The sequence below is a fragment of the Bos mutus genome, chromosome X, assembly GCF_027580195.1.
Source record: "Bos mutus isolate GX-2022 chromosome X, NWIPB_WYAK_1.1, whole genome shotgun sequence".
NCBI classification, from domain to species: Eukaryota; Metazoa; Chordata; class Mammalia; order Artiodactyla; family Bovidae; genus Bos; species Bos mutus.
Window position 1 is genome coordinate 18,700,761 of NC_091646.1, and position 8,832 is coordinate 18,709,592.

At 39.4% G+C, this 8,832-nt stretch overlaps 1 non-coding gene across 1 annotated transcript; it reads right to left on the bottom strand.

Moving 5' to 3' along the window:
• Positions 1-4,056: 4,056 nt before the first annotated feature.
• On the bottom strand, positions 4,057-4,191 carry LOC138986561 (small nucleolar RNA SNORA48). The gene has a single exon (XR_011463374.1). It is a non-coding gene; the product is annotated as a small nucleolar RNA SNORA48 (small nucleolar RNA).
• Positions 4,192-8,832: the final 4,641 nt, after the last annotated feature.

Sequence of the window (8,832 nt, forward strand, 5' to 3'; positions counted from 1 at the left end):
AGGTCTGGCTGCTGAACAAATACCTGAAAATGGAAGGATCTTGGGTTTCATGGGTTACTTAAAGACATATGGATGAGACTTTAGGGTGGGAGGGTTAGTGTGCTGGGGATGGTGAAACAAAGTACCACAAACTGGGTAAAATGGGTGTTTTGAAACCATAGATATTGGTTGTCTCTCAGTTCTGGAGGCTAGAAATCTGAAATCATGGCATCGGCAGGGTTGGTTCCTTAGAAGGGTTCTCAGGGAGTTTCTGTTCCGTGCTCCTTTCCTAGCTTCTGGTGGCGGCCAGCAATCCTTTGCACACCCTGGCTTGTAGATACCTCATTGCAATGTCTGCCTCCACCTCTATGTGGTGTTTGTCCTGTGTCTGTGTCTGCACATCATTTCCTTTTTCTGTAAGGACACCAGGCATACTGGATTCGAGCCCACAATAATAACTTGATTACATCTGCAAAGAACTTATTTTCAAATAAAGTCAGTTTCACAGATACTGAGAATTAGAACTTCGTAACACATTGTGCATGCGTGTGCATGCATGCTCAGTTGTACCCAACTTTTCACTATCCCATGGACTATTGCCCACCAGGCTCCTCTGTTCATGGGATTTCCCAGGCAAGAATATTCGAGTGGCTAGCCACTCCCTTTTCTAGGGGATCTTCCTGACCCAGGGATCAAACTCACGTCTCCTACATCTCCTGCATTGGCAGGCAAATTCTTTACCTCTAACACCACCTGGGAAGTCCTCAACATGTGTTTTTTTTGTTTTTTTTTTTCTGAGGGGGCACACAATTCAACCCACAACAATCTTCTTTTGCACACCCCCCAGTTCATGTACTTCTCATGTACAAAATACATTAACCCCATCCCAACATCCCCTAAAGTCTTAACCCGTTCCAGCACCAACTTTAAGTCCAAAATATCATCTAAGTATTATCAACGGAAGTCCTAAATCTTATCCTATACATCATTTAAATAAGTTATAGGTGAGATTCAGAATATGGTCCATCTTGGGGCAAAATTATTCTTCATCTATATACCTGTGAAACCTGGAAAAGAAATTTGCTTCAAATGTATAATTATAGAACAGCCTTAAGATAGACATGCTAGGGACTTCTTGGTGGTCCAGTGGTTGGGACACTACACTTCCATCACAGGGGGTATGAGTTCTATTCCTGGTTGGGGAACTAGGATCATGCATGCTATAGGGCATGGCCAAATAAATAAATAAAAGTTAGACGTCCTATTCTAAAAGGGAGAAATTGGAGGGAAAAAAAGGTGTCAGTCTAAAGTAAGTTCACAATAGGGTAGATTTCACTAGGTTCCAGGGCCTAGGAATAAATCTCTGTGACTTGGTGCTCTTCTCTCTTAGCCCTGGGAAGCAGCCTTACCTTCTGGAAACAAAGAGGCAAGTCTTCCCCCTCTGCCTGTAGTCTTTCTGGCCTTTGCATCCATGGCTCTGCCCTTAGAGTCATGCTTCCTTCAGTTTCTCCCACCTCTGTCCTTCCAATCTAGGCTAACAATGCCATGTTGGTATACTTCTCAAAAACCTGCCTTCCATGAATGTCAAGGGAATTCACATCATTTGACATGGGGTTTGCCCAGAGCCTTCTGAGATCACCATATTCCTGTTGCTGACTTTTGCTGAGATGGTTGATTGGATCCACAAGGCACACACCTAAGTGATGTAGCCAATAGTTGTTCAGCCACACCTTTGACCTTATTTCCAGTCTATCTACATAGACTGAGAATTTTCCTAATCATTAAGTGTTGGTTGCTTTTTGCTTAATAATTTATTCCTTAATTTATATCTTTACTCTCATCTTTTAATAAAAGCAGTACAAAGAAAACAAGTTGTATCTTCCACACTTTGAAAAACTTCTCAGTGAAATATCTAAGTTTATGGTTTTTAAGTTTTACATTTCACCCAACAGCAAAACATAATTCAAACAAATTTTCTGCCACTCTATAATGTGGATTGCTTTTCCTTCAATGCTCAATAACGCATTTATTTCTTTCTAAGGCCTCACCAGAAGTGCTTTTATTTTTTTAACATATTTTTATTTATATATTCATGGCTGTGCTAGGTCTTCATTGCTGCACATGGGCTTTCTCTAGTTGTAGTGATCGGGGACTGCTCTCTGGTGGTGGTGCACAGGCTTCTCTCTGTGATGGCTTCTCCTGTTGCGGAGTACAGGCTCTAGGCACATGGGCTCAGCAGTTGTCGTACTTGGGTCCAGCTGCTCCACGGCAAGTGGGATCTTCTTGGACCAGGGATCCAACTAGTGTCTCCTGCATTGCAAGGTGCATTCCTAACTACCGGACCACCAAGGAAGCCCCCAATAACATTAATATGCCTGTAATATTCATATTTTTACCATCCTCTCTTAACGGTAATCCAAGCTTTTTTTGATCAACACTTAAGAATTCTAGCCTCTTCCCATTATCCAATTCCAAATCTGCTTCTATACTTTAGATATTTGTTACAGTAGCAACCAAAATCTGTATTAGTTTTCTAGGACTGCAGAAACAAAGCACTACAAACTGCTGCTGCTGCTGCTAGTTGCTTCAGTCGTGTCCGACTCTGTGTGACCCCATAGACAGCAGCCCACAGGCTCCTCTGTCCCTGGGATTCTCCAGGCAAGAATACTGGAGTGGGTTGCCATTTCCTCCTCCAATGCATGCATGCATGCTAAATCGCTTCAGTCGTGTTAGACTCTGTGCGACCCCATGGACAGCAACCCACCAGGCTCCTCTGTCCATGGAATTCTCCAGGCAAGAGTACCGGAGTGGGTTGCCAAACTGGATAGCTAAAAGCAACAGAAGTGTATTGTCTCATAATTCTGGAGCTCAGAAGTCTGAAATCAAGATGTCAGCACTGTTGGGTTGCTTCTGAATGTTCTAGGGAGAATCTGTTTCATGCTCTGCTCTAGCTTCCGGTGATACTTGCAAACTTCAGTGTTCTACGGGTCATAGGCACATCACTTGAATCTCTTTTTGTCTTCACATGGCATTCTCTTCGTGTGTCTATGTCTTCACATTGTTTTTCCTCTCTTATGAGGACACCAAGCATATTGGTTTAGGGTCCACCCTAATGACTTGGTTACATCTGGAAAGACACTTACTCCAAATAAGGTCACAGTTTCTGGGGGTTAGGACGTCAACATATCCTTTGTGGTACACAAACCCCACACAGGGAGGAATCTCTCAACGTTCTGAAATTATAGAAAAAAATATGATTTTGTCTATAATTTTGGACAAAAATTATAGACAAAATTTTATGCACTTAGGAGGGAATTTTCTTGACAAAATTTCTCATTTCCCTTACTTTCATCAGATTCTGAAAAGGATCCATACCCCAAAACATTAAGAGCCACAGTGACAATGAAAACAATGTTGAAGGGAAGGACACAAAGGGTCTTGGTCACAAAAGTTCTGTAGTGTTTTTTGAAAGTGACTATGTGACTTCAGGAGAAGGCAATGGCACCCCACTCCAGTACTCTTGCCTGGAAAATCCCATGGATGGAGGGGCCTGGTTGGCTGCAGTCCATGGGGTCGCTAAGAGTCGGACACGACTGAGCGGCTTCACTTTCACTTTTCACTTTCCTGCATTGGAGAAGAAAATGGAAACCCACTCCAGTGTTCTTGCCTAGAGAATCCCAGGGATGGGAGAGCCTGGTGGGCTGCCATCTATGGGGTCGCACAGAGTCAGACACGACTGAAGCGACTTAGCAGCAGCAGTAGCATGTGACTTCAGGATGAATATTGTGTTTCTGATTCATGACTCAACAGTCTCTCTACCACTGACTCTCTGTGAACAGCCAAGTAGGGCAAAGTGAAAGGCCAACCAGACTCTTTTAACTTCAAGGCATGACTTCAAGTGCTTTGTCCTTCTCCTATTCATGGCAAGCAATTATTCCTATTTCCTTATATATCTTCAAGAAATTATTCCAACTTCCTGACTTCATAATACAGATGTTGTAACATTTAACTATTGAAAAAATAAAAATCTTTAAAATTGCAGCATCTTCACTGAATAGAATGAAATCCTTTCTTTTCCCATGTGTCCAGGGCATGAGCCAAGCATGGGCACAAGCAAAAAGCCAAGTTGGGATAAACAAGGAGTTGTTTTGTTCCTGGTTAATATGAGACAGGCACCACCAACCAGGTGCCACTCTCCCCAGGTCAGGGATACACATGCTGTTTTATGAGCTCAGCCCAACTTCATCTTGTTTACCTTGTAAGTCACACATGCTGGGTGACAATTGTTCCACTTTCACAGAATTGGTAAGTTCCAAGAGATTTGTTAAACTAAATGCTTTGGTTTAAAAGATCATGAGACCTTATAAAAATATATAGCAACCAGACATCTAGATATATGATTCAGATAATTAGGCAGAGATTTATAAGATTCTGATTTAATACTAATTATGTCTCATGATAATTACATTTTAGGTTCCAAGTAGCAATTACTTATAGTTTGAAATGCATATATTAAATGCAAATATCTACTCCACTAACAACAATTTTAGCCCAAAATGAGCAATTTAACTGACTTGGCCATGGTAATGGTTAAATCAGTCATTCATGTAGATAGTTAAAGTATGTGCTAATTAGATGACTAACTAGTGAATTTGTTAGTACATTTAAATTGGCATTTAAATTCAAAGTGACTTGAATACTTAGAGAAATGATCTTTCAGGAGCAGAGAGAAATTCAATACATGTAACAGCATGATATGGCATAGTTGGTGAGAATGAGTAGCTGACCCTTAGCTACCTCCCTACTTCCTGCCTCCAATCCATTCTATCCTTCAAGATTGTCTTTCCTCAAGCATAGCTCTGATCATATCAGCACACCTTTCAAAAATCATTAATGGTTTCCCATTGGTCAGCACATTATGTAGAAACTCCTCACTGTAGCATTTAAGGCCTCGACATTTATTTTATTTTATATCATCAAGATCCCCAGATATTTGGAAATTAAACAATACAATTAGTAAACCATGGATCAAAAGAAATTATTGAAGGAAACTGGAAAATATTTTGAACTGAATGAAAATGTAAATACACCATATCACAATTTTGGGGACTTAGCTAAAGAAGTACTAAGTGGGAAATTTATGTCATTAAATGCTTATATTAGAAAGGAAGAAAAGACTCAATTTGATAATATCTGCTCCTAATGTAAGAAATTATAAAAGTAAATTAAAACCAAAGCAAGAAGAATGATAATATCACTAATAGTATAGATACAAGCAGAAATCAATGAAATTGAAATTAGAAAAATAATAAATAGCATCAATGGAACAAAACAAGGGAGCTGAAATATCTAAGAACTTTTTTTAAAAAGACTGTTATAAAACAATGGCTTTGAACACTGTCTTCATCAGCTTAGGCTCCTATAAGAAGATACCATAAACGGAGTGACTTATCAACAACAGAACTTTATGTCTATTAGTTCTGAAGGCTAGAAGGATGAGATCATGGTGTCAGCATGGTTGGGTTCTGATGAAAGCCCTCTTCCAGGTTGCAGACTGTTAACTTCTCAGTATCCTTATTTGAACTGTGGTGTTAGAGAAGACTCTTGAGAGTCCCTTGGGCTGCAAGGAGATCCAACCAGTCCATCCTAGAGGAAATCAGTTCTGAATATTCATTGGAAGGACAGATGCTGAAGCTGAAACTCCAATACTTTGGTAGCCTGATGCAAAGAACTGACTGACTGGAAAAGACCCTGATGCTGGGAAAGATTGAAAGCAGAAGGAGAAGGGGACAACAGAGGATGAGATGGTTGGATGGCATCACCGATGTGATGGACATGAGTTTGAGTAGGCTCTGGGAATTGGTGATGAACAGGGAGGCCTGGCATGCTGCAGTCCATGGAGTCACAAAGAGTCAGACACGACTGAGTGACTGAACTGAACTGACTGAGCCTTACATGGAAGAAAGAGAACTAGCTAACTCTCTGGCCTCTTCTATAGGCACCCATTTATTAGGGCTCCACCTTCATGACCTAATTACCTCCCAAAGACTTCACCTCCAAACATATAAGCATTTGGAGAAGACATAAATATTCAGTCCATTGCAGACATAGTTTAAATTATATGAAACTGTGCACAGAACACAGGAGTTTGCAGAAAGGGCAAAAATGACAGGTTACTTAAAATCAGATACAGGTTATATAAAATCATACTCTTCTTACTACTGTAAGAAGAATGTCTTACAGTAGTACTTTGTTATGTTTAAAAGTGTACAATAGTGATTAAATGATTTAGATATAGAGCAAATGCATATAAAGGAAACAAGGTGATGACATGGGAAAATTAGGAACAGTTTTAATTTTCCAAGAGGAAAATGCTAGCTAACTTATTAAATGACATTGGTAAAAAAAAAATGGTATTGGAAAAGTCACTGGTGCTTATTAATTCACTTGCACCTTTATTATTCTTTAAATTGAAGTATATTTTCACATGTATCCTTTTTTTGGAGAATGTGAAACCTACATTTTAAAAATAAAAAAATGAAAGTATTAGAAAATATCCAGTTGCAAAGAAATAAATCATATGTATATATTTTACAGCTAAAAACCCATAGAAACACATTTGGATCAAAATGGTTTGGTAAAATTCAGGGGCTGATTAATTTCAGAAAGTAGGCTATGGTCCAATACAAAGAAAATGTTCACATAAGGAAAGAGGCTATGTAGTTGTACTTTACAAAAAAAAAGAACAAAAGGAAGGAACAAAGGGAAGAGAGAAAGAAAAGAACAAGCAATAAGCAACACAGTGGTTAGAATATCCTAAGGCGCACAAATGGGCTTCCCTGGTAGCTCAAATGGTAAAGAATCTGCCTGCAATGCAGGAGATCCCGATTTGATTCCTGGGTCAGGAAGATCCCCGGGAGAAAGATAGGCTACCCACTCCAGTATTCTTGGGCTTCCCAGGTGGTTCAGAAGGTAAAGAACCCACCCACAATGTGGGAGACCCAGGTTCGATCCTTGGATTGGGAAGATGCCCTGGAGGACAGCACGGCAACCCACTCCAATATTCTTAGCTGGAGAATCCCCATGGATGGAGGAACCTGGTGGGCTAGAGTCCATGGGGTTGCAAAGAGTTGGACATGACTGAGCGACTAAGCACAGCACAGCACAAGGCACACAAATAATTTTGAATCATATCAATAATCATTAATGGCTTTGTTAGGTCAGTGTGTGAATGAAACCATGAAAATAGTGAAATAGTTGAGTGCAGAAAATGAGTATGTGAAATATAGCCAACAACAGAGCATAAAACCTTCAGTAGAGAAAATTATCAAAATTATCAATTACAACACTTTTTACATGATATTTACTTGGTGAAAGATAATCATGACTGTGTGTTGATAATAGTCTATGAAAGAAAATGATAAGTGTTCTAATGAAAATGTTGCATCAGTCATAAGAAAATAAAAAGTGCATTTTCAGGCACAAGTTGGAATTAATGCAGTAATGACTGAAGAATATCATTTAAAAATAGCATGATTTATTTATTATGAGCTCTGACAAGAGACACATAAACAACATTCATAGTAATGAATGTGATAATTATAATTCCTTCTCCTCAAATTGCCCATATACTCTCCTTTGTATAAATATTGGATCCAATCATATCATGGAGAATATGATTTAGATGTAAATGTAATTTTACTTTTTGAAATACAAGTTAATACTTTTTCTGGAGAGAAGGCTTTAAAAAGGAGATGGATTCTTATCTATGCAGCACTGTCTTTGAAAATGTGAGGGAAGTTGGATGGCTACACATAGCTTACTAATTGGATTGCATTTCTTTTTCTTTCTAGTCAAACAAGCAGTAGGCAAGCCAGAGGCTGGGTAGAATTCAGCAAGAGGTTGATCAATTTTTTTGCAAACAAACCATCTAAAGGATATGTATTTATTTTTGGCAGTCAAAATCAGATTTAAAATATTTATAGTTATAAAGGTAATTCATATATATTTCCAAAATGTTGGAAAATTTTAAAACCATGAATAAGAAAATATAGAAATCATTTATATTTCCACTAGTAGAGAAACTAAAGAGCCTCTTGCTGAGGGTTAAAGAGGAGAGTGAAAAAGCCGGTTTAAAACTCAACATTCAAAACACTAGGATAATGGCATTCGGTCCCATCACTTCATGGCAAATAGAAGGGGAAAAAGTGGAAGCAGTGACAGATTTTATTTTCTTGGGCTCCAAAATCACTGCAGACAGTGACTGAAGCCATGAAATTAAAAGACGCTTGCTCCTGGAAGGAAAGCTATGACAAAACTAGACAGGGTATTAAAAAGCTGAGACATCAACTTTGCTGACAAATGTCCACATAGTCAAAGCTATGGTCTTTCCAGTAGTCATGTGCTGATGTGAGAGTTGGACCACAAAGAAGGCTGAGCACCGAAGAACTGATGCTTTTGAATTGTGGAGTTGGAGAAGACTCGAGAGTCCCTTGGACTGCAAGGAGATCAAACCAGTCAATCCTAAAGGAAATCAACCCTGAATATTCATTGGAAGGACTGATGCTAATACTGAAGCTCCAATACTTTGGCCATTTGATGCAAACAGCCAGCTCATTAGAAAAGTCTCTGATGCTGGGAAAGATTGAGGGCAGGAGGAGAAGGGGATGAAGGAAGTTAAGATGGTTGGATGGCATCACTGACTCAATGGACATGAGTCTGAGGAAACTCCGGGAGATACTGAAGGACAGGGAAGCCTGCCATGCTGCAGTCCATGGGGTTGCAAAGAGTTGGACATGACTGAGCAACTGAATAACAGTAGAGAAATACATTGCTGACATTTTGCTGTATATT